At 42.4% G+C, this 23930-nt stretch overlaps 1 protein-coding gene across 2 annotated transcripts in view; it reads right to left on the reverse strand.

Moving 5' to 3' along the window:
• PLXNA4 (plexin A4) overlaps positions 1 to 10969 on the reverse strand; it is a 683798-nt gene extending 672829 nt beyond the window's left edge. For both annotated transcript variants that reach the window (XM_066592134.1, XM_066592133.1), the window contains exon 1: positions 10438 to 10969. The gene's annotated coding sequence lies outside the window, so the exon portion shown is untranslated. The remainder of the gene's footprint in view (positions 1 to 10437) is intronic.
• Between the last annotated feature and the right edge of the window lie 12961 nt (positions 10970 to 23930).

The raw sequence follows: 23930 nt of genomic DNA on the forward strand, positions 1-23930 counted from the left end.
ACAATGATGGATTTTTTTGTTCCACATAAAATATGTGATCACTTGATGAATGAGCTTGAATGAGCGTTTTCTCATTCATCAGGTAATTGGTGGCATCATCACACAGCCCAATGATCGGGCAAACTAATGTTCCTAGAAATGTTCTTGCCCCATGTCCGGGATATGCAAGGCCCCACTATCTAATCATATTCTGATAGGAAAACAACATCCCTCCCTAGATGTCAACCATCAAGAAAAACAACAAGCAATTATATCTTCATCTGTCAACAGTCATAGCATCGCAGATACTGATGACTTCTGAAAATCTTTCCTAAAGTATAGCACTGTAAAACCCAAATTGGATAGGGGTTTTAGTCTGCCTGTACTGGGCTTTGTTATTAAAACTTGAAAATGATATGAAATAATCAAGCTTATTTCTTGGATGGTAAGCTGTATCAGATATTGATATATCATTGTCATAAAGTGATATTACTTTTCATAAGATATATCAACCATTTGATGAATTGTCCCCATTTTTGTCACACACATATCTCTTCTGTGGAACTAATGAACTAAAGCTTCATGATGCTAGATTTCTATCATGATTTTCTCTGCTAAGCACTGAGTTTATATTCAGCTGATAATCAGAAGCATGAGAACTCATATAAGGGAATAGGTCTGTTTTACATTGGCAGGATTATCCGAGCACTGCTGCTGAATTGGAAAGATAAGTCCCAAGGTATATCCCATCATTAAAATAAAACGTGAGTGTCTTTGGAGATAGTAATTACTCTACAATATAGTCACCTCATCATGCCAATAACACGGTAGATTACTGCACCAGATACATGTTCCACTATCTACTATACTTCTTATAATATCATGTATATTTCCATCATTTTTTAAAATGAGCAAAACAGGGCAATTTGGGTAATCACGCTCTACATTTGTTAAACCAAGGGTGGGGTAGACGTGGTTGAGTGTGACTATGTTGAGGGCTCAAATACACCTGGAGCCTGAACTGACTGAGGTCCTGGGTTCACTTTCTTACAAAGACTAAGGTTTATGTGTTAGTATAAATCACCTACAAGGAATGTGCTTTTGTTCTGTAATGATTTCCAACTTTTGTCCAAAAACTTTGGATCTCTATCAAATACCTTTAAGGCATATCACAAGACAAGATGCAACTTGCTCTGAAACAATATTCATTCAACTAACTTTATATAAGCATTAGCATGGCTTTTCTAAATACGTTTGGCTTTCAAAAAAGGATTTAGAGCTGATTTTTCAAAAAAGAAGATTTTTAGTGTATCAAATCTTAAAGAAGTGTTGAGTAGGAAGTCATCAAGTCATCTGTTCCATTATCTATCCTATTCCCGGTTCATGCTCCAAAATCAGGTTAGTAATAACATGAATATATACCCACTGACCAATCATTCTTCTAGATCTGGGAAACGGGAGTTATTTTGGTCCAGTATTGTTCCAATGTAAAATGTTGCTTGCGAGTAATATATAGGTAACACATTCCGATTGTATAAGATTTCCCCCATCTATAGGCACAACCATGTTGATTACCAGCATCTGATATTTCAAAGAAATGCACAATGTGTTGCCTTTTAACAAGTTGAGGTTGTCAGTACTACACAATGCCTTTAAGCTGTGTGATACCCCTGTTGTCCAAGGAAGATGACAAAAAGTGGCAACATACAGGAACATCAGTTTGCAAACACTTAGACCAATAGTTCATTACTTCATGTGCCTCATGACAGATATTATAAATGACCTTTGCTACAAATTTGTCCTACTCTCTGAAAACTCTTAACCAACTGACTCCAACTCCTGTATCTCAATAATCTGTCACTAGAAAACCAAACCGTAAACTCATTATATATGGGATTCCTAACACCCAAAGCTAATGTAAAACCCTACATTAGAATGCAATAAACATTTACAAGGCAGGCTTTCCATTATCCTGTTAAATGAGCCTATGACCCATCACCCACACATACAGACAAAGCCAAATTTACTGCATCAGTTAATGCAATGAACATGAAACATGATGCGTTAACATTCAAGTTCATGTATTCATCAAAGCGTTGATATTTGAGCCAAAAAAATGAAATGTAATTTTTCTCTGTTGTATGCTATACACTGATTTAGTATGTACATTATTTTGAAGCCCCGAATTTTACCTCGCCTATGAGATTTACTGAAATATTATAGAAGTCTAATTCAAATAACTAAAATGGGTTCATCCATAGAATCACAGAATGGTAGAGTTGGAAGGGACCTGTGAGTAATATGTTATTATTGCCTAAAACCTTTGATTTTCTTGGTCATCTTAAATAATCAGACTGGCAAAAAGTTTAGTTAATGCAGTCCAATGCATAAAAAATCAGCACCTAGATCATTCTTTTACACATGTTAGCTGAAATCTAAGTGACTGAAGAATCTTTAACCCAAATCTTGTACAAACGATAGTATCCTAAAGCGATTCTGCATTTCTCATTTTCTTATGTTACAGCTGTTCAGTCACAATTGGGCAGCATGGTGGCTCATTGATCGGCACTGTTTCCTTGCAGCACTAAATTTCCAAGTTTGAATTCAACTAAGGACAAGATCTTCATGGAGCGTGTTTGTTCTCCCCATGTTTGTATGGGTTTCTTCCAGATACTGCAGTTTACGGTGACACTCAAAAAAAAATAGGTTAATTGGCTTTCTTTGAAACTGGTCCATGTGTTTGTGTGTGTGAAAGAAATTAGAAAGCGTTGTAGAATATGATGGTGCTATGTAAGCAACCAGAAATAGATGTAAAGAGACAAAGGAGAACAGCAAGTAGAACACATTAGTGACATAGAGTTAACAGTGTGAAAGAAAACGTGTTGGGCTGTATTCACATCTGCGTCGGAAGACCCATTCAGAGTCTCCGGCGCAGATCTGGCATAAAATTCCGGAAGAGAAAGTCATACATGCAGGACTTTTTCATCCCATAAAAATGCGAGACAGATGCAGGAGCTAAACGGACCCTACAGTTTGGTTCCATTATGAGTTGGATTCGTTCATCCAGGGGATTCTGTTTTCCAGCTACCATAAGGAACAGGAAAACAGATTCCCCAGTTCAGATGTGAATAGAGCTTTGAATGAGGGCGATCATTGCATATAGTATTTGAGGAACGGAAGTTCCAAAAGTATTGAGCATTTCAAAATATTCTTAGAATTAGCAAAAATAGTAGTAGTAGTTATCATACTACAAAATAGTAAGTAATACAGATGCAGCACTTTACTACTTGTATTTTGTGTGTGCCAGACAGTCGTTAACTAATAATGGCTACTCAACTAGCGTAACACACTGAATGATTAAATAAACAGATCTAGCGTGCTAAACCTTACTTTGCTGCATGCTCAATCTGTAGTGTTACTAGTCCTCTCAATTAACTTGTTAGTAATCCGAGTAAGTCAGTCCATGGCCAACATAAAGATATTTACCTACAGTTGTGGTTCAGGGTAATGGAAGTAATTCCAAATTTAATAAAGTTGTAAGAATCACTCAAATACTGTAGGATGGATAGTAGATTTCAAGGGGCATTCATTTCTACTTACAATAAGAGCTCATACCCACGAGCATCATGGGATATGCCCGAGGATTTACGCCACGGGAGTACCGCGATTCAAAACAAAGAAGTGGCTGTGAGTGATCGCGGAATTCCACGGTCTCCATTAATGCTATATTAATGGAGACCTCCTGCTGCATAAAGCCGCATGAAATAGAACATGCCGCGATTTATTTCCTGCTGCAGAAATCCGCGGCAGAATTCCGCATGTGAGCATTGGCAAGCAGAAAGTTAATAGGTTCAGTAGAACCTAATAGCTACGGAATTCGAGTTCAAATGGAAACGCAATAGAAATGTGTTCATGGGCATTTACACTAAGGCTAATATGTTAAAGTGACCTTCTGGCTTTGAAACAAAATTCTGTTCTGGTACCAGAGGGGTATGAGAGTATATTATCTGCAGTTGTTCTTCTTTGCTGTCTGTCCTTCGTGATCCTGGTTTCAGCCTTTTAAGATGGCTGCCATGATTTTATGACTACCTAATGCACACTGTGAACTGCTCTTTTATTGGCCAGCACTGATCATGTGGCAGCACTAGCCAATCAGAGAGCAGGTATACTGCACTGGTAGTCTAATATTACCAATGCACTAAGTTCGGAAGCTTGCGCCAGCCATCTTGGATGGCTATAAAAAGGACCCAGAACCAGTGGATCAGAGAGCTGGAAGAGAAGAACAACTGCAGATAATATACACCCCTCCCTCTCTGGTTCCGGGACAGAATTTGTCCGGAAACCGGAGGGTGATGTTAAGTACTATATATTAATGTATAACAACCAGTCAAACTAACATTACGTATCAAAATATAACAATCGAAAAAAATTCTTCTGTGAATTTCTACATCATGACCTTCTTATGAGATCAGAAATTTCGAATATGCCATTGAGAAGCCTGAAGACCCAAACAGAAGACTAATACTACTCACATTGTTGCAAATAGTGAATGTTTACTTGATGACAAATAATGAGGTTGCCTCACTAAAGGCCCAGTTTGAGTGACAGCTTTGAGCGATCATTTTGCATAAACTATTAAGTAGCTACTCAGCTACTTAAGTACCAATTAAGTGTGCAAATGAAGCCTTCCTGAATGCAGTTAATATTTGTTCTCCAATGGGAAACAATGCTATCAGCACTCCCCGTGGAGAACTTCTGATAAGAGTGAAGGCCGATTTTTAGGTTGGACTGAATTTAACGATCAGCTATCAGTGCACGAAAAGCGCACGATGGGCACACATTTACGCGCACCGATTATCGCTAAAACAATCGCCGATTAGCGATTTATTAACGATCATCGGCTGATGTAAATGGGCCTTAACACAACCCCTGTCCATATGCCTTATTAGGGTCATCATAGTGAGGGTTCGAAGATCAGGATCACACTCTATTAACCAGAGTGGACAGATGGTAAGTAGCATTTGAATGGCTGGTAAGAATTGGCAGTAGATTCCCCCAGTGATTACAGATGACCACTAGGGGATTCTGAAACTGAATATATATATGAACTCTCTTCATCAGTTAAACAGGTTTTCATGAGTCTACCCCCACTAATAATGATAATATTAGGGGTTGTCCCGCGAAAGCAAGTGGGGGTTCAGCACTTCTGTATGGCCATATTAATGCACTTTGTAATATACATCGTGCATTAAATATGAGCCATACAGAAGTTATTCACTTACCTGTTCCATTGCTAGCGTCCTCGTCTCCATGGAGCCGTCTAATTTCAGCGTCTAATCGCCCGATTAGACGCGCTTGCACAGTCCGGTCTTCTCCCTTCTGAATGGGGCCGCTCGTGCCGGAGAGCTGCTCCTCGTAGCTCCGCCCCGTCACGTGTGCCGATTCCAGCCAATCAGGAGGCTGGAATCGGCAATGGAACGCACAGAGCCCACGGTGCACCATGGGAGAAGACCTGCGGTCCACCGTGGGTGAAGATCCCGGCGGCCATCTTCACAAGGTAAGTAAGAAGTCACCGGAGCGCGGGGATTCGGGTAAGTACTATCCGTTTTTGTTTTTTTTAAACCCCTGCATCGGGTTTGTCTCGCGCCGAACGGGGGGGCTATTGAAAAAAAAAAAAAAAAAACGTTTCGGCGCGGGACAACCCCTTTAATGATCATTCTTATTTTAACAAGACAGCATAAACAAAAGTAAAATAGTATACTGTAGTGCATGAAACAAAGGAGGAGTCTGGAATACGAGAAGCTGTATTGTATCAACGAATTGTCCGCCACCTGGGCTGTTCTGACCAGACTGTTATAGGAGGTGTTGGGACCAATGAATACGCAAGGACACACACTCAGGACGCCATCGAGAGACCATCAGTGGAGAGGATCATGTGATCATCCGAGAAGTCCACCATCCTGAGACAGGTGACACCATCGTTACAGTCTCGTGCGTCTGTCAGAACCAACTCTAGGCCCTTGGCTAAAGGAAATTTTGTCTCGCGGTGCCCATTTCATGTACTGCCTTTGACACCCACCAATAATCACTTCTATTTGCAGTGGTATTGTGAATGACGAAACTGGACTGCTACACAGTGGAACTGGATTGTCTTCAGTGATAAATGCAGGTTTAGTTTGGGCACTGATGACGGCCATGTTAATGTCTAGAAACCTAGGGGTGAGCGTCTCAATCCTGCCTTTACTGTAGAGTGACACTCTGCCACCTTCTGGTGTGATAGTCTGGGAGGCCATTGCATATGACAGTCGGTCACCTCTAACAGTGGTACAAGGGACAATGACTGCTCAGCGATATGTTCAGGACATCCTGCAGCCACACGTGTTGCCTCTCATGGCAGCTTCCAAGAGGCATTTCCAACCAGGATAATGGTCAGCCGCACATAGCAAGGGTTTCACAGAAATGCCTCTATATTGCCACATGTCCAGGGCCTGCCAATAGAACATGTATGGGACCATCTGAGGCGCTAACTTTGACAGGCTATGAGTTTGCACAATCTAGAGGCTTAGTTACAGCAAATGTAGAGCAATATACCGAAGGATACCATATGAATTCTGTATGCCTCCATGCCCTCCCGTATCACATCTTGCATCCAAGCTGGAGGCGGTACAACAGGGTACTAGAAACTCAATGCCTGCCCATACAACATCTTGTATCCAAGCTAGAGGTGGTACAACAGGGTCCTAGAGCCTTCCCTCACGTATTCAGTTTTGAACAATAAATTATCCCTTTGATCTAATATTGTAATCACTTACTTATATCAACATCATAATCACACATGTAAAGTTTCATTGCATTTCAACAACTTCTTCTAGGGAAGAGATTTTTTATTTTTTTTAAATGAGAGTATATGCGAGAGGAGTCACAGTATCTAGAATCTAAGTTCATAAGAAAGGTGGCCCCCTACCACTATCCTCTGCAGAAGCACTCGTAAAATGTAATGAAGCTCCTAAAAGCAATTATTCAATTTGGGAAATAACAGGCAATCAGTTATTCAGGTCTCACTGGAAATTCCTTATAAAAGCCACATGCTCAGTCCACGGGAGTGCAAAGTCTGTGGCCAGGGGTAATTGCTATGTTTTTGTTCATAATAGACGTCATTAATAGGGGACCTTTCACACGGCATGGAATTGTCCACAGGATACAGCGCAAATGCAGGTTTTGTTGTGTTTTTAACTGCGGAATACGCTCTGCGGAATTAATTACGTTTTTCCCACAGAGTTTAATTGCGGAATTATATCTTCGGTATGTTAAAAATCCGCAAAAACAACAATTCCACAAGACGTCCATAATTCCGTATCTTTCCTGCAATGGAATTTATGCTTGCGGTTTTGAAGTAAAGGCGCACGGATTTTAACACGTGCGAAATTCAAGCCCCATAGGGATAACATTGTGACGTAAAAATGTCGGCACGGACTAGTTCCGTCTCGTGAAAGGTGCCTTAGAGTATTTTACTGCAGTGATAGTGACCATTTTCCTTAACAGCATGCTTTGGAGATGGTGCCTCTGCTATACTGCGGCTGCTGGCTGAGCACAATGTAGCCTTAGACAAAACTCAGAACCTGTGCTGTGCTTCTGAGACAATGTGACTGTAAATCTGTTTCCCAAGTACTTTATACACACAAATGCTGCCTTTCCATGCAACGCAGAATACAGTCTGTTGTCTGAAGCACGTGGCATTATTAAATCAGCAATGCAGTTCTGGATTATGATATGGATAAAATGGATTTAAACAATCACAAGCCTTGATAACAAAAAAAATCAAAAGGTGATCACTGACTTATTATATATTGGATATTTACTGTAGATAGATAGATAGATAGATAGATAGATAGATAGATAGATAGATAGATAGATAGATAGATAGATAGATAGATAGATAGATAGATAGAACATAACCTCAAGATATCTCTGGAACTCTGAGCAATGAAAAGTCTCAGTTAATATATAGCCTGAGCAAAATGCACTAAAATGAATACACATTAATGACAATATTACAGATGCACTGTGATAATTATTACCCTTGCAGCAGAGACTTCTTAGCATCCGCTTAATAAATATGGGGCTCACTATCTCTTCCAGGAAAGCCCACTAATCATGTATGCTGTAAATTGTGAGGCTGGGAGGTTTGCTGATGCATGTCCAAGAGTACAAATGCAATGAATAACACCAGCCATCTATTAGCAAGGCTCTTACTGACAAACAGGCACATCTGTACCTCTTAAACATTTACATTACACCTCTCAAATAATTCATTTCAGGTTCAACTTTAATGCTAAGAGGTGATTGGCTTGGAGGGTAGACTGCAAGAACACAGGGCTGAGTCCCTGGCACGTCTTAAAACCTTTATCCACATCATGCTAAAGTGTAAACTGAACTAATCTGTAAAGAGGATGTACTCTCAACACAGCAACCATGCTTATCTATAAAACATCAGCTAAGTGGAATAGCTAAAGATTGCTTTACAGAGGGAGAGGTGGAAGATGCCAACATCTCACAAAAATAAAGATGCCATACGATTTTGCTGGCAGTGGGGCCCACAAACCGAGGGTCAATATATTATGGCATAGAGAAGGCGTAGGTCTGAAGAATCCAATTAATGTACAATAAAGAAAGTGAGCAGCGACAGCCAAGGTAAAATCGAAGTGGCTGTGCTATATACATTGCTCTTTAAATCCTAATTGCCTTTCATCTGTGTAATCTATGACAACATCAGCATAAAGCAGATTGTACAGTGCAATAAATATAAAGCTAGGCCATACATCACTCTTCACACTCTACTACAGAGAAGCGTGGAATGAAGCTGAGAGCAGGAAATCTTTCTTCAGCACCAGTGCAGCAAAAGGGTGTTTTGCTAGTAGTAACAGACCTATGGGATGTTTGAGGGGCATTGCACTGTGCTAACCCATATTCAGGAAGCATGCTGCAGTAAAAGAGAATACAGGGGCAGCACACAGGCACCACAGCACCTCTCTGTCATTGTGGAAGGAATAGAAGATCTTGCAGCAGCCAGTATAAAATTGGAGTGGATGCAGCTTCCTGCACTAACATGCATAGCCCAATCTGTGTACATAAGCCACATCTCTGGAGGAGATCTTTACCAGAGGCTTATACTCATCATTCATGTGGGAGATATACTGCTTACTGAGAGAAGTGGCTTTATATGTATTTATATTTATATCATATAGTCAGGATATAGGTAGAGATATTAGATAGATAGATAGATAGATAGATAGATAGATAGATAGATAGATAGATAGATAGATAGATAGATAGATAGATAGATAGATAGATAGATAGATAGATAATCACTTGACTACCCATTGATTAAAGAGTATCTAGTACAATAACTGTAAATATCTATGCCATAGCATAGTCAATCACACTAAAGTACGGTATTACTATCTATACTGGCTATCTGTTTCATATGTGGATGGCTATGTACATCTGTACTGGCAGGCTTTGTATCCTCTACACAGTGCAGATTTCAAACATGTGATTCTCCTAGTGCTGTGGGACTGGAATATGAAACTTCTATGCATGGTATTATGGCAAGATTTTAGATGTTAGGAGCCAGGGTCATTCCTTTTCATATGCCTATATATATATATATATATATATATATATATATATATATATATATATATATATATCCTACTGTAATATAAAGTGCACATGTGTGCATATATAGTATTGCCCTGCATATCTTAATTTACCTATAGTATGGTGGTTTTGGGGGACAGCTTTCCTCTTTCCTACCTTGGCTCCAAGTAGAATTGTTATGCCTAGGTCACATACATACAATGGTGGTGTACAGTAAATGCACTAGTATAATTCAGAAGACTACTGTAACATATAGAACTACTAAAGACTACAGGCAAGCAGAGTTGGCAGCTAGTGAACGTGGTCTTGGTTGTAGCCACTGCAGCCAGTAACCCCAGAAAGGGTCCATCCTGTGCCCCTGAGATGGGTATGACTGCCATGCATATAGTGAATTGTACCTGTGTTCTCCATGCCATCTCCGTGTAATGGCTGGGCACTGACTGCAAGGTACAGACCCTGCAGTGGGGTGCGGGCATGTAATGTGAAGGGCATTAGGGACAGTAGTAGCTGGCAGCACAGCCAGGCTCCTATGTGGATTGGTGCCCGTGCCCCTGGCCCCTAATACCGCAATACCCAGAGAAGCTGATAGATTGCCATCACAGCAGGCAGAGGACGATCAGCAGCAGCAGCAGCCCTAGAAAGCAGCCAGGTGCACGGGAGTCGCCAGGGCAACGTGCAGGTGCTTCTGCCCCCTGGCATGTCAAGTGGCTAAATATACACCTACAGCCACATATACGATACCATCCTGGCATTACCCATCCGCTGTGCCCCTGCCTGCCCCCGCCAGTGCCTCCTTACCTGGGAGATGAGCTTGTGCTTTCAGTGCAGCCGCATTGACACTGCAGATGGTCCCTTCCCCAACATCACAACCCACTAATATCCAAGAGATCGCGCTCCAGATCTTCCGTCTAGCAGGCAGGTAGATCCTATGCAGCAGATAAGGTCACCCGAGAGATCACAGGGCGCTATGTAAAGGGATCTGCTTACAGATGATCCATCCAGCAGTAGCCGGGTCCCGGTGGAGGCTGTATCCGATGTCAGAGCATGTGCAGCGGCTGCTCCCAGCGCCCGTCCCCGCTGCCTCCTCTCTGCTGCCTGCAGCTCCGCTCTGCTCTCGGGGGGGAATAGATCCAGCCAATGAGCACCAGCTTCCAAAATACACAGGGATCGTGTAATGTGATCACAGGCGATCGGGAGATCCACTGCCAGGTGGACGGCTGCCACTTTCACACCCGCCGCTGGCTCCTGCAGTCCACATCCCCCAGACGGTCAGCCCTCTGGATTGTGCATGCACATGAAAGTTTGCAGGGTGTCTGTATGAGTGCAGTCCTTACGGGTGTATGTGCTCTACTGCACACACAGCACCAATGCTCAGAACTTCCAGCTGCCTGCCTTGTGCTAGAGTCCTCCTCCTTCTTACTCACCAGTGACATCTAGGATCTGCAGTCTGATTGGGCTAATTGTACATTTTTATTGCCAGCACAGAGGCAACATCTCAGGAAGGGAGACACATATGCTTTTCCTTTATTCTCTTCTATGCAGAATAGTTGGAAAATGCAGGCATATATATAACTGCATGGTTATGGTACATCATATAGCACTGCCAAGCTGGGTCATTGGGCACATATAGTGGCATCACCTGAGCTTAAGGCTGTCCATGCATTAATAGAAAGGCTGGCAAGATATGACATAGGGGAAACTAACAGCTGCAGCATCCCAAAACAATAGTCTTTAAAGGCTTTTCTATTGCAAGCATTTACGCTGTATCTACGGTATGTCACTGCAGCACACTGGTGACAAATTCCCCATGCTCACACACAGACTGGAACAGTTACTTTGTTCTCATTTGCTGCAGTATACAATTACAGAGCCTGTTTATGTGTTTGTTTTGTGTAGCATTATTAGCAATAATTAAAATTACATTATGCAGTATGAGTTATTGTTTTTGTTAGTGTCAAGCCCCCATAAAGTTGATTTACAAACAACATGTCATCAGGACCAATTTCTCTTATTCTCCTATCCTCAGAAGAGGTCATCAATAGTTGATCGGTGGAGGGCCACAGTTTGGGATCTCCACCAATCATCTGATCCTCCGGCCCACTGTCAGTGCAGCGAGATTGGACATCCACATTGGAGTTGGAGCCAGAAGTGTAATAGAAGGCTTCACTCCCATTGAAATCAATGGGAGCAATGCCTTCTATTACTGTTTCCGCTCCAACCACAATGAGAAGTCAGAAGTGTAATAGAAGGCATCGCACCCTTTGATTTCAGTGGGAGTGAAGCCATCTGCTAAACTTCTGGCTACCACCCTAATGCGGATGTTATGCTCTGTTGCATTGATACCAGACCAGTGGATCAGATGATCCGCGGACATCCCCAGCGGCAGACCAGCCCCGATTAACTATTGATGACCTATCCTTAGGAAAACCCCTTTAAGGCATCTGTACAACAGGCTAACTAAAAAACAAAGAATGCAAATCTGATCTGACGTCAGAATAAAGCTGGAGTACATGCTTGGACTGGCCCATAGGGGAACGGGTGAATCCCCTAGTGGATCCTGAGCCAGGAGTGAGCTCCAATCCCCACATCAATGGCACACGGCACTGTACACTCACTACAATATAAACCGATAGGTAGAGTATAGCATCTTAAGTAATATTTTCATGTAACTGTCCAATGGAACACAAAATAAATTTTACTGGTAGCCTGTAGGCAACCCATACTGACATTGCTTGGATATATATGGCAGTCTCTTTCTCTACAGCTACATGATACAGTCCTAGAATCATAGAATGGTTGGAAGGGACCTCCAGGGTCATCGAGTCCAACCCACTACTCAATGCAGGAATCATTAAATCATCCCAGACAGATGTCTGTCTAGCCTCTGTTAGAAGATTTTCATTGAAGGAGAACTCGCCACCTCCCGTGGTAACCTGTTCCACTCATTGATCACTCTCACTGTCAGAAAGATTTTTCTAATATCTAATCTGTGTCTCCTCCCTTTCAGTTTCATCCCATTGCTTCTAGTCTTTCCTTATACAAATGAGAATATAGCTGATCCCTCTGCATTGTGACAGCCCTTCAGATATTTGTAGACAGCTATTAAGTCTCCTCTCAGCCTTCTTCTTTGCAAGCTAAGCATTCCCAGATCCTTTAACTGTTCCCCATAGGACATAATTTGCAGGCCGCTCACCATCTTGGTAGCTCTTCTCTGAACTTGCTCCAGTTTGTCAATGTCTTTTTTAAATTGGGGTACCCAGAACTGGACACCGTATTCCAGATGAGGTCTGACTAAGGAAGAGTAGAGGAAATGAAGGTTTCAGAAGCATCAATGGTGCAAATCCAATACTGATTTTATTCTCCCATCACATTAACAAGCGACGTTTCAGCATGTAGCCTTTTTCAAGCTCTTTTTCACTTGTTAATGTGATGGGAGAATAAAATCGGTTTCGAATTTGCACCATTGATGCTGCTGAAACCTTCATTTTCTTGACTACTGGATATCTTTTGGGAGTATGGATCTGGTCTCCTGTTTGTTTTAGCTGTTGCATTGGATAGCCCACCTATGATTCCTACAGTGGTGCTGCTCACGTATTCTCTACATATTGGACTAAGGAAGAGTAGAGGGGGATAATTACCTCACGCGATCTAGACTCTATGTTTCTCTTAATATATCCCAGAATTGCGTTTTCCTTTTTTTGCTGCTGCATCACATTGTTGACTTATGTTCAGTCTATGATCTATTACTATACCCAAGTCTCTTAGACCTCTAAAGGCTGAGAAATGGTCATGATGGAGGGATCCCATAGCGAACATGCCAAATAAGCTCATTAACCTAAGTAGTCTCCTTCATTCTGGCTCTCCTACTCAGTAGAGGGAAGTAAAGTCATTAAAATGACATCCATAGGCACCTTTCAGATAACATATTTTAACTCCGTATTTGGTCCTTGTATTGTAAAGCTTAATACAGAGCTAATACCCTGTTTCCCCGAAAATAAGACGCGTCTTATATTAATTTTTGCTCCCAAATATGCGCTACGTCTTATTTTCAGGGGGTGTCTTATTTCGCCACGGCAAATCCGTCTGTGGCCGCTAATCCCTCAATTGGCCAGCTTTGTGGATGAAATTTCTCAGAAATCTCGTCCACATGGGACAGCAAATCTGTCACAGCAAAGCTGGGAGAAGCCGGTGTTGCGGTGCGGATTCACCGGCCACAGAAACGGAAAAGCGTGCAGCCAGGTCGCTTCAAAACAAGCGGCTAAGTGCCGTGGGTTTTGAAGCAGCGCTTTCCTGGTGGAAATCTCGCTGTTTATTGCTGTGGCCAAACTGCGAGATTTCCGCTGGAAATACGCTCTGTGAGAACCCAGCCTTAAGAATCACACACAGGTTGCCTGACTCACACACAGAGCCATAAAAAAATAAGGGCTGTAAAGTAACGTACCCGTCTGCAGACAGAAGTTCCTGTACCACTTGTAAACAGGGATGGTATTGCAGCTTCTGGCCACCAGGGGGAGCTCATCACAGCAGACGTGTACAGCAGGAACAGAACGTACAGTATGGACTTTTCCAGTCAGCAAGGGGAGCTCACAACAGCACACTCGTAAAGCACAGCAGGGACAGGATAACAGCAGACTGTCTGCAGATCTACCTATACATCGGGAGGTAGGAGACAACAGGGATGGCAGCAGGGGACAGGCCTCTTGACTTGCCTGCACACTGTACTATGCCTTACTATCGGGGGGTGCTTTATATTTGGGACTTCTGCAAATTTCAGGGGATGCCTTATTTTCAGGGGGTGCCTTATTTTCAGGGAAACATGTTTTTCACAACCATTTATTTTCTAAACAGCATGACATATTTGTATCCATTTTTGCCTCTGTATTTGTATTACTTTCTATTGGGCAAATATGAATCAGTATTTGCCTGGAAGAAAATAAAACCAATGACAGAGGCAATATGAAGGAAAATACAGATCAAATACTGATGAGATACAATTGTAATGTCATCTGTAATATGTCTATATTACGGATCCATAATCAATGAACAATACGTTCCTCTAAAACTGACTCGTAAGATTAGAGCTATTCAGTAACATTATAGATGCTCTTAGTTAGAAGTCCAAAACCTTTTATATCTTGTGAGCCCTATATACAGGGGGTGGACAAAAACGTGGGAACATCATACAAAATGCATGCCTTAAGTTAGATGGGACTATAAATCATATTTCACAATACTACTAGTATATTTTAACTATATCAAAAGGGCAGCTCAGTGCTAATGATTAACATCCCAGGCAGATCCGTCCTAATGGTCTGGGATCCATGCATGTGTACTACAGTGGAGTTAGTAAGCAGTGTTGTAGTTGCGTGATGCTATGATCTGTATAACAGCGCAAACACGTGGTAAGCATCATTTGTCTCTGAGAAAGCATTCTGCGCAGTTGTGAGGAAATCATGGCAGCGCTGACGGAAATCCAACACGGTCAAATTGTTGTGGCCCGTATGGTGGGTGCCTCTGTAACAAAAGTAGCAGAAGTTTTTGCTGTATCACGATGCACAGTATCCAAGATTATGACCGCATATAGTAATAGTGGAAAAACCGCATCCAACAAACCCCAGTGTGGATGGAAATGTGTGTTAAGTGACAGAGACAGATGATCATTGTGTAGGATTGTGGTGAAAAAGAAGCAAACTACAGTATTTGTGTTTCCATATATTTTTTCGCCCTCTGTACATGCATATATACATATACATTGTGTGTATATGCAGATAGAAAGATAGATAAATAGATAGATAGTTTGTTACCAGTAGCTGGAAATATGTTTTGCAAAATGTTGATGAACTATTATGGACCATTCCTGAAAATGTTTCAGTTCGTCAGTATATCAGGAATGCATTGTATGCATAGCCCTCTTCAGGTCACATCACAGCATCTTCATTACTTTGGAGGGGATTTCCGGGATTAGGATATTGATGACTTTTCCTCTGGACCCCCGCCAATCCACTGTCTAAAACGACTGTAGTGCTTGGGTAAGCACTGCAGCTACTTCACTGCAAACCAGGTACAGCGCCTAACATTTCATAGTGGCTGTGCCTGGTCTAGCAGCTCAATACCATTCACTTGCATCGCTCTTAGACCATGTGATTAATGAGTGTGATATCACAGGCCTAAAAAGACGCTGCTTAGAGCACTGTGGTCTCTTCAATGAGCTGATAAGCGGTAATCCTGAGTGTTTGACATCCCTACTGATCTAGTATTGATGACCTATCGTGAGGACAGGTCATCAAGATCTTGGACCTGGAATATCCCTTTAAGGTTAGAACTCTGATATGATTATTCCAAAAAAGAAATCCTCTTTTTAAAAACATTTTATAATTGATTAACTTGTCTACTTTGGGTCATTGTCTTGTTGCATCACCCAACATCTTTCCATCTTTTGGTCATTGTCTGCTGTCCTTACCTTCTCTTATAAGATGTTACAATTTATTGTTCCCTCAATGATCACAAGACCTCCAGGCTATGAGACAACAAATTAGCCACAAACCATGATACAAGAATGATGGAAGAACACCTGGCAGGTGGTTCGGTGGGAAGAGAATCATGTAGTGACTTCATGAGATTGTTTTCTTTTGGCTTGCCTCTTGTGTGCTTATACTTATTGTTATTTGCAACCGTACAGCACTAACAGTGATGGTTCCAACAGAGGTAACCTACAGTCATATCCACATGATATATAGATGGACTAGGTTAACCCAACTGTTTATGGATCAGCAAACACTGTACTGTGAGGAGATGTAATATAAAAGGCAGGACTGATTTTTTAGTCCTCGAGTAGCCTAATTAACAATCTCCTAGGTGATAATATAGCCCATTAAAGTTGCACAGTTAGATACTGTATCAGAAACAGGACCGATTTTTATACGGTCAGAAAACAAATATGTCTGATACTAGATTGCATTACAAACAGTAAACTGGCACAATAGCATACTGACTTCGGTTTTCTGCCTATAAGAAGTCACCATACTAAGTGCTAACTCGCATCAAACACCATCAACGCGTTTCAACAGCTCGTAACAACTAAGCTGTATCATCAGGATGGTCTACTATACTGCAATGAGCATTTGTTCACAGCCTGTCAGGCTGAACACTCTGTTACCCATTAGCACAAGCTAGTTCCATGGTGCAGTCTGAGACATCTAGGACTGCACCAATACTTAGTTAAATCTTCAGCACAAGCTAGTTTCATGGTGCAGTCTTAGACATCGAGGACTGCACCAACACTTAGTTAAAAATTTTTAAAAAATGTTTTCATGCAATCTTTTCATTTGGTGATTGCAGTATAGTAGACCATCCTGATGATACAGCTTAGTTGTTACGAGCTGTTGAAACGCGTTGATGGTGTTTGATGCGAGTTAGCACTTAGTATGCTGACTTCTTATAGGCAGAAAACCGAAGTCAGTATGCTATTGTGCCAGTTTACTGTTTGTGATGCAATCTAGTATCAGACATATTTGTTTTCTGACCGTATAAAAATTGGTCCTGTTTCTGATACAGTATCTAACTGTGCAACTTTAATGGGCTATATTATCACCTAGGAGATTGTTAATTAGGCTACTCGAGGACTAAAAAATCAGTCCTGCCTTTTATATTACATCTCCTCACAGTACAGTGTTTGCTGATCCATAAACAGTTGGGTTAACCTAGTCCATCTATATATCATGTGGATATGACTGTAGGTTACCTCTGTTGGAACCATCACTGTTAGTGCTGTACGGTTGCAAATAACAATAAGTATAAGCACCTATAAGCAGCATGGGTACGAAGAATGTCAGTAATACACTCTAGCAGTTTTAACTAACACTAGATGAACTGACACCTTGGATAGTTGTTTTGTGCTACTCCCACTATCCAATCACTCACACCCTTAGTGGTGTTCTTCGTGTATGTCATAAGCACCACATGAATACACGATCTTTGACCACTATATTATTACTAGGGATAAACAATCTATATAGTTTTTTTCATATGGTGTGTTACCCATAGTTACCTTTTTACCTCTGGTGCATTGCATTTACACCAGTATAATAATAGGTTTATCCCTAAATTGGTGTGTGAGATCTGATAGAGTGTTGGATATAGTTGGAGATGTATGTACACTGTAGTTATGCACTGAGACATCACTGATAGTGCGGTTAAATCTCTACAGTCTGCAATTGCTTTATCTATCCTAGGATTCGATTACAATACATGGTGCCGAGTGGTCACTATAGGCACGATATATATTAAAGACTGATCACGCTTTTATTCTAAAACATTTTAATTTTATATTATTAAAAGTTATATTTTACGTATTATTTAGTGGTTCCCTCGGTGATACATGTTGCATACAAGTTGATGGTATTTTTTCCAGAAGTACTGTCACCAACTGAGTGTAGTTATCATCTCTTTTGTTGGCTAAGAATCCATGAATAACTCCCTTTAAGGCTTGCCAAGCTTCTTTTTCTTTTCCCTCCCAAACGTATTCAAACGCAGGATCCTTTACAAGTTGTGGAATTTGTGGCCTAACAAAAATATCTTCCTTAACCTTTGCATCACTCAATCTAGAAAATTTGTCTCTTAAGTACTTAAATACCTATCTTTCCTGGTTCATAACTTTGACAAAATTTTTCATTAAACCCAGCTTTATATGAAGAGGTGGAAGAAGAACATCTTTTGGGTCCACTAGAGGCTCAGCAATGACATTTTTTTCGGTAGAGTCAAGATTTCTTGCAGGCCAGTCCGCTTGAATGTAATGTGATTTTCTATTCCTACTGTCCCACATACATAAAAAAGCAACAGTATTTAGTGTACCCCAGTTGCATTCCTAAGAGTCCAGCGATGGCTTTTAGATCAACACAGATTTTCCACTTGTGTTCAGTATATTTGATTGAGTTGAGGAGGGTGTCATGTTTGCATAAGTCTCCTTCATGTGAATTGCATGACCAACAGGAATAGAAGGCAGATGGTTGCTGTTGTGAAGTAATACAGCTTTCAAACTAAGCATGGAGGAGTCTATGAATAGCCTCCATTCAGCTGGATCATGGTTCAAATTCAAACATTTTATCAACCTATTAATGTCACAGCAAACAACCAGATTATTTTTCTTCTCAAAAAAGGAAGCAGATCTCTCTGACGTTCTCTGTACTGTGAGACCCTGACATCACGTTGGAGAAGATTCCATTGCTGTAGTCTTGACCCTAGAAGTTCCACTTTTTTCTTTGACAAGTCAAGGTCTCAAATGAGATCACTCAATTCCGCTTGACTCGGTCTGTGCGGTTTATCATCTTTTACCTCAAAGTCAGGGTCATGGAATGTGGAAGGTTTGTTGGGTTCTTCTTTTTCCACACTTTCTTTATTTTCTACTTCAAGCTCATAATTTTGGGGTGGAGTGGGAACTGGTAAACTATCTGAATGTGGAACAGGTCGAATTGCAGATGAAAGATTTTGGTATTGAACTGTTCTAGTTGTCTTCATTGACAATCTTGCCTTTATAGGCGGAGTCAAGCAGAAATAGCAGTCATCTGTATGGTTTGTCGGCTCCCGCCAAACCATAGGCACAGCAAAAGCCATAGATCATTTTTTATTTTTCAGCCATTCTTGTAGTTTAACTGAACAAGAATTGCAACACATATGTGGAGCCCATGGCTTATCCTGGTCCCCTACCTTTATACCAAAATAATGATGATAGGCAGTCTTCACAAGAGCCGTTAGATTGCGTTTCTGTGACGAAAATGTTATTTCACCACAAATGTAACAAAAACTATTTACGAAATTTACACATTTCGTGGCATTTTGATATAGCAAATTTTACACTTCAAAAGCACTTCAAAACCAGAAATTCTGAAAAAAAGAAAAACAGAAATAATATGAAACTCAGTCATGGCAACATTTCTTATATCTATAATCTACAAACATATGAAGAACGTTGTGTTATGTAAGTTAAGAGGTGTGACAGCTCCCCCCCCCCCCCGAAAAAAAACAATTCCCACAAAATAAAAATATTAACTCTAAAAAATGACGTCACTGTATCTCCAAAGCAAGAGCTAATCGGTCATTTTTATGGTGATTTTTGAATTCATCAGATAAAAATACACTTATTTTGAGCCCCAGACAAAATCAGTATCGGACAGTGTTTATATTTAGCATGAAAACTGGTCAACAAACATGATAGATTTATAGGTGTTCATAATTGTCATGTGACATAAATTTTTAATTATAGGACCAAACAAAAAGATCTGGATGAGCGTGCTCTAGGAGTGCAATAGTGTTTTTGATACACATTATTGCTTTATAAATTCGAATTAAAGACATTGTCGTATATTGCCAAAATGACAGGCCCCTTTAATGATGAGTAACTGTACATATATTGTATTATGTAACCATTCTACTACACGTAGTCATATTTATATGATAAAGACCCTCCTGTTTTCTAGGAGGAAAATATTAAGATATTTCATTTGGTGGAAACCAGACCCCTTCATTAGCATTTCAAACAGCTCATGCGATTAGTAGTTAATTTTATTACCCCAAATTCATCTTAATAAATTTTATGTTCCTCATTCTCCCCAAGAGCATTTGCATTTCAAGCCAGCTCATGCATAAAATGGCCAAAAAAGACAATGTCGTTGGATAACCATAAACCCAACACTGCCTGTTTGGAGGAGACGTGCCTGGCTCCAGTTTACAGAATTAAGGAATTTATTTTCCTAAGGCAGACTGGGTCATTATGAAAGCCGTCTGTGCACTGTGTAGCTGGTGAGAGCCATCCAAGTATAGCTAGCTAGCTAGATTCATGGCAATATTTTTTTCCTTACAACGATGCTGTATGGAAAAGAAAGTTATGGTATGTTCTATTTTTTCACGTTCCTTGGAATGCATCTCCCATTCAATGGGACCTTAAATACATCACATGGCTCTTGCCTGCCGTGCGATGTGCATGCTAAAGTGCGATGCAAAGTTTCCTGTTGGAAGCAGTGGGAAACACTTCCAATCCTCTGTTGTGGGTGAAACTAACACAAGAGGATCGGAATTTCACAGAAGGGATGCGAGGTGGTTTGTCTGAAAATCGCCTCGCATCCACGGGTAAAACGTACTTTGCCGAGTGCGATATCGAGCTGAGTTTCTCGGCCAGATATCACGCTCTGCCATGTGAAGTTAGCCTTATAAGAATGCTTTCAAGGGAAGGGTTAATAGTTTATTTTTGTCTGTTAACAAAATGTAAAGTGAATGAACAAAAAGAGAAAAGTAAATCAAATCAATATTTGGTGGGACCGCCCTTTGCCATGAAAACAGCATCAATTCTACTAGGTACACTTGCACAGAGTTTGTGAAGGAACTCCTCAGGGAGTAGAACTAACAACAGATGATTAGAGATGAGCGAACGTACTCGTCCGAGCTTGATATTAGGGTGTTCGGGATGCTCGTTACTCGTAACGAGCACCACGCGGTGTTCTGGTTACTTTCAGTTTCCTCTCTGAGACGTTAGCGCGCTTTTCTGGCCAATTGAAAGACAGGGAAGGCATTACAACTTCCCCCTGTGACGTTCAAGCCCTATACCACCCCCCTGCAGTGAGTGGCTGGGAAGATCAGATGTCACCCGAGTATAAAAGTCGGCCCCTCCCGCGGCTCGCCACACATGCCTTGTGAGTTAGCTGAGGGAAAGTACTATCGTGCTGGTGCTGCTGTAGGGAGAGCGTTAGGAGTCAGTGTAGGCTTCAAGAACCCTAAAGGTCCTTCTTAGGGCCACATCTACCTGTGTGCAGGCTGCTGCTAGCAGTGTTTTTTTTTTTTTTTCTCTCAAAATCGGCAGTGCAGAGCATTGCACCCGGCATTAGGGACAGAAGTGGTGCATAGGCAGGGAGAGTGTTAAGAGTGAGTGTAGCCTTCAAGAACCTCAACGGTCCTTTCTAGGGCCAAATTTAAGCGTGTGCAGTACTGTGCTGGCTGCTGTTAGCAGTGTTGCATTTTTTTTTTTTCTAAAAATCGTCTGTGCAGAGCATTGCACCCTCCATTGATACTACAGGGACAGAATTGTGTAGGCAGGGCCACAACACAGTTATTGTTCATTGAATATACGCAGTGGGTCCTTCCCTTTGCAAAAAAGGAAAAGAAATTATATTTGGCCTGCCTGTGTCAGTCCTAAGGTCTCCGTGTACGTGTGTGCTGCGTGGACAACGTACAAAAATCAGACGCAACCAGCTACGGTTTACTGCAGGCTTACGCCATTGTCTTTCCTGACTGGCAAATACCTGCTCTGCTAGAGTTAATAACTCTGCTACACTAAAGTTGTGTGTCACTTTTTCAGGGCCACACTACAGTTCTAAAAGTTATTGTTCATTGAATATACGCAGTGGGTCCTTCCCTTTGCAAAAAAGGAAAATAAATTATATTTGGCCTGCCTGTGTCAGTCCTAAGGTCTCCGTGTACGTGTGTGCTGCGTGGACAACGTACAAAAATCAGACGCAACCAGCTACGGTTTACTGCAGGCTTGCACCATTGTCTTTCCTGACTGGCAAATACCTGCTCTGCCAGAGTTAATAACTCTGCTACACTAAAGTTGTGTGTCACTTTTTCAGGGCCACACTACAGTTCTAAAAGTTATTGTTCATTGAATATACGCAGTGGGTCCTTCCCTTTGCAAAAAAGGAAAAGAAATTATATTTGGCCTGCCTGTGTCAGTCCTAAGGTCTCCGTGTACGTGTGTGCTGCGTGGACAACGTACAAAAATCAGACGCAACCAGCTACGGTTTACTGCAGGCTTGCGCCATTGTCTTTCCTGACTGGCAAATACCTGCTCTGCCAGAGTTAATAACTCTGCTACACTAAAGTTGTGTGACACTTTTTCAGGGCCACACCACAGTTATTAAACGTATTGTTCATTGAATATACGCAGTGGGGCCTTCCCTTTGCAAAAAAGCGAAAAAATTATATTTGACCTGCAGGCTTGCGCCAATTTATTTCCTGCCTGGGAAATCAAATCACTGGTAATACAGCATGCTGAGGGGTAGGGGTAGGCCTAGAGGACGTGGACGCGGCCGAGGACGCGGAGGGCCAAGTGAGGGTGTGGGCACAGGCCGAGCCAGTGCGGTGGCCAGGGGTAGAGGCAGGGCCAGACCGAATAATCCACCAACTGTTTCCCAAAGCGCCCCCTCGCGCCATGCCACCCTGCACAGGTCAAGGTGCTCTACGGTGTGGCAGTTTTTCACAGAGACGCCTGACGACCGACGAACAGTGGTGTGCAACCTTTGTCGCGCCAAGATCAGCTGGGGAGGCACCCCCAACAGCATGCGCAGGCATATGATGGCCAAGCACCCCACAAGGTGGGACGATGCCCGTTCACCGCCTCCGGTTTGCACCACTGCCTCTCCCCCTGTGCCCCAACCTGCCACTGAGATCCAACCCCCCTCTGAGGACACAGGCACTACCGTCTCCTGGCCTGCACCCACACCCTCACCTCCGCTGTCCTCGGCCCCATACAGCAATGTCTCTCAGCGCAGCGTCCAGACGTCGCTAGTGCCACAGTTTGAGCGCAAGCGCAAGTACGACGCCACGCACCCGCACGCTCAAGCGTTAAACGTGCACATTGCAAAATTGATCAGCCTGGAGATGCTGCCGTATAGGCTTGTGGAAACGGAGGCTTTCAAAAGCATGATGGCGGCGGCTGCCCCGCTCTACTCGGTTCCCAGTCGCCACTACTTTTCCCGATGTGCCATCCCAGCCCTGCACGACCACGTCTCCCGCAACATTGTACGCGCCCTCACCAACGCGGTTACTCCCAAGGTCCACTTAACAACGGACACGTGGACAAGCACAGGCGGGCAGGGCCACTATATCTCCCTGACGGCACATTGGGTGAATTTAGTGGAGGCTGGGACAGAGTCAGAGCCTGGGACCGCTCACGTCCTACCCACCCCCAGAATTGCGGGCCACAGCTCGGTGGTGGTATCTGCGGCGGTGTATGCTTCCTCCACTAAAGCACCTTCCTCCTCCTCCTCCTCCAACGCAACCTCTATCTCGCAATCAAGATGTGTCAGCAGCACATCGCCAGCAGTCGGTGTCACGCGGCGTGGCAGCACAGCGGTGGGCAAGCGTCAGCAGGCCGTGCTGAAACTACTCAGCTTAGGAGAGAAGAGGCACACGGCCCACAAACTGCTGCAGGGTCTGACAGAGCAGACCGACCACTGGCTTGCGCCGCTGAGCCTCCAACCGGGCATGGTCGTGTGTGACAACGGCCGTAAGCTGGTGGCGGCTCT

This window comes from Eleutherodactylus coqui, chromosome 2 (assembly GCF_035609145.1).
Source record: "Eleutherodactylus coqui strain aEleCoq1 chromosome 2, aEleCoq1.hap1, whole genome shotgun sequence".
Lineage (NCBI taxonomy): Eukaryota > Metazoa > Chordata > Amphibia > Anura > Eleutherodactylidae > Eleutherodactylus > Eleutherodactylus coqui.